The sequence below is a fragment of the Equus quagga genome, unplaced genomic scaffold (genome assembly GCF_021613505.1).
Source record: "Equus quagga isolate Etosha38 unplaced genomic scaffold, UCLA_HA_Equagga_1.0 HiC_scaffold_13187_RagTag, whole genome shotgun sequence".
Lineage (NCBI taxonomy): Eukaryota > Metazoa > Chordata > Mammalia > Perissodactyla > Equidae > Equus > Equus quagga.
In genome coordinates, this window is record NW_025792477.1 from 1,161 (window position 1) to 3,996 (window position 2,836).

General features: G+C 47.7%; 1 pseudogene; it reads right to left on the bottom strand.

Annotated features, from left to right (window-relative positions):
- Positions 1 to 691: 691 nt before the first annotated feature.
- Positions 692 to 2,436, bottom strand: LOC124231947 (calcium homeostasis modulator protein 6-like; annotated as a pseudogene).
- Between the last annotated feature and the right edge of the window lie 400 nt (positions 2,437 to 2,836).

Below are 2,836 nucleotides of genomic sequence, written 5' to 3' on the forward strand. Positions count from 1 at the left end.
CCCAACTCCCCACCTCCCCTAATCTGAATCAGGTCACCAACTTGTATTTCTGTATTTATTTGTACCGTATGGGTTTTATCTGACTTCTCCACTCTGTTGACACTGTGTAATAACTATATGGGGGTTCACAATACTATCCTCTCTACTTTTGTGCATATTTTAAATTTACTATAATAAACAGCTATAAAATTTTCCTTCTGATCCTACAAACTGAAAACAACACTTATGCCTACAATTTTCCTAGTTTTCAAATTTTGTGTTTAAAAAAATTTACTTTCCTTTTCATGACGAGTTTTCGTATTTTCGTTTAGAAACCATATTAGAACCATAAATTGCCAGTATTTTACAGTTCTAAACTGTGTGTTGTCTGCAAGAGAGTGAATTTGAAATTAGCATCAGATAACCTGAAAGACAGGTCTGAAGTTCAATTGTTCTTTTGCTGTTTTTGCTACTGAAGTCTTTTATTTGAAAGCAGCATTATTATTCGGTGGAAAGGACCCTCGACCTGGGATATAAATCTTCTGATTCAGTTCCAGTTTGTCCTTTTGAGTAAATCATTTAACCTTGCTTCCTTTTTTGTATAATTAATATAATAAAGAGGTAAAGTTCTAAATTTTTATTTGATTTAGTATTCTGTTTCCACAATTTGGAGGACCAAAAAAGCCAAAAGCAGTCATAAATAATATCAATGTTTATTTTTTTTTAATGAAGCAGCAATTCAAAAGAACTCTTTTTCTTATTCATTAATAAGGTCATATCTCAGCAGTGGTCTCCATAAAGGTAAATCTACACAGCCAAGAGCAGAAACCACTTCATCTCATTCAGAAGAGTTGCTACTATGCTTCTTCTCATTTGTTTTAACACATGTCTGCAACAGGATGTCCTCTTCCTCATTTGGTTTTAAAGTATATAGCGATGAAATTTGCTGCCGGTTTTTAATGCTTGGAATGTTGTATTTCTCTGGAGGTGAGAGCCCAAAGAGACATTTAACATTTTCTTCTGCCAATTCAGCTGCAAGCTTTTCGGCTTGTTTTTTAAAGGTCTTTCACGCCTCTTCCAAATAGATTTTCCAAAATTTCAGCTGCAGGAAACTACCTGCAGCTCGACATTCCTGGACATGTACAAAAATCAGCAGGACAATGATAACAGCTCCTATCAGGATCCAGCCCAGCACCATAGGAAAGCACATCAAAATAGCAATTTAGTCACATTTCTTATAAGAAATTTTAAAACCCTCAAAGTTTGAACTATCCACAGTTATGATGATGAACAAGCAACAGTTTGGGGTCTTTGTCTGTTAAGAGAAAGAAGCGACAGTACCCTCCCGCACCCCTCAGCACAGCTGCTTGCTTGACAAGTCAGTCATTTGCCAAGTCATGTCAAGGGCCCAGGGAAGAGCCTAGTGTCACTCCTCTAGAACTCAAAACGTGGGATTTGGGCAAATCCAATGAAACAAGCATTCATTTTCAAGAACCTCTGAGCTTTACAAGCCCAGAAGCATTGTGGGGATGACGGCTTTAGAGCCAAGCAGACCCATTTTATTGTAACGATTCTTCTACCCTTCTTCCGGCTGGACACACAACGACCTCGACTCAGTGTGTTCGCTATAAAGACGTAAGAGAATAAGGCAGGACGGACCTAGACGGCCCAGAGCGTTGTCTGGCCCAGAGTGGATGCCTGACACTATTGGCTGCCTCTTCTCTTCTTCATTCGTTTTATTTAAATGTTCGCCTGTCTGCTGACTAGATGCAAATAGCCATTCTACTTTGTCTTCTGGTGTCACCTGTCTAGAGAAAGGGCACTGATTTCTACCCCACCCCGTGCGCACCTCAGAAGCCCGCACCTCTCCGCCCCTGCCCTCTCCTCCCAACCGCACCCAGCGCGAGCGCCAGCGCCCGACCTGCGGCTGGGCCCTGAGCTCCTTCAGGAGGTCCTGCGCGTCGGACTCCTCGCTCAGTCGGCAGGGCACCAGCGGCAGCTGGGCCGCAAAGCTGGAGTTGCGGCCAGCGCACAGGAAACGTGCCACAGGGGTGCTCCCGCTGGCGCCGCACTCGTAGAAGGCGCCCCCGAGCAGCGCCACGGCCACCCAGGTGTGGACGCGACCAAGGCGGCCCCGGGGAGCTGAGTCCTCCCAGGGGCCCCGCGCCGCTCCGCGCCGCAGCCGGCGCAGGCGCCCTGGGCACAGCAGCAGCGGGTCACCAAGGGCCAGGCGCGCGCGCTCAGCACGTAGGTCAGGAGGAAGAGCTCCGGCGCCGGCCCCAGCAGGAAGGACAGGCCGTAGGGCAGGTTCCAGGTGGCGCTGCAGGGACACTGGAACACCACGGTGGAGAGGAGGCGCTCCCCGCCTGCTGTCAGCAGGGTGGCCAGGCCATAGCCCGGGACAATGGAGTACTTGGGCACAGTTTTAGCACCTCCGGAAGCTTGTCCATGGTCCTTCTACCCCAGATGTCAAGGACCCGTCCGGATGCTTCTGCCTCTTCGCTGCCCTGCTCCTCTAATGGTTTGGGAGAACTCGGGGCTGGGGCTTTGCACTCTGCTAATAAGTAGCTTCCGAAAAGGGATGGGCTTTATGGCCTTCGTGAGCTTTGCTTTCTTATTTCAACCAACCGGCTCTGGCTGACAAACAGACCCAAACACACACCATTGACCTCCCCAGTACCCACCCCTTTCCAGAGGCCTCCGCACTGGTGGCCTTTCTCCCCCAGTTCAGGAACTGTGACAGAGGATACACCACTCTGTTCCATTATTACCTTTGTTTCCACCGAACTCACAAGGAAAATTGGTTTCCTTACCCTTCCTGACCCAATGCAGCCACTCAATGGAAAGAATGCTTCTG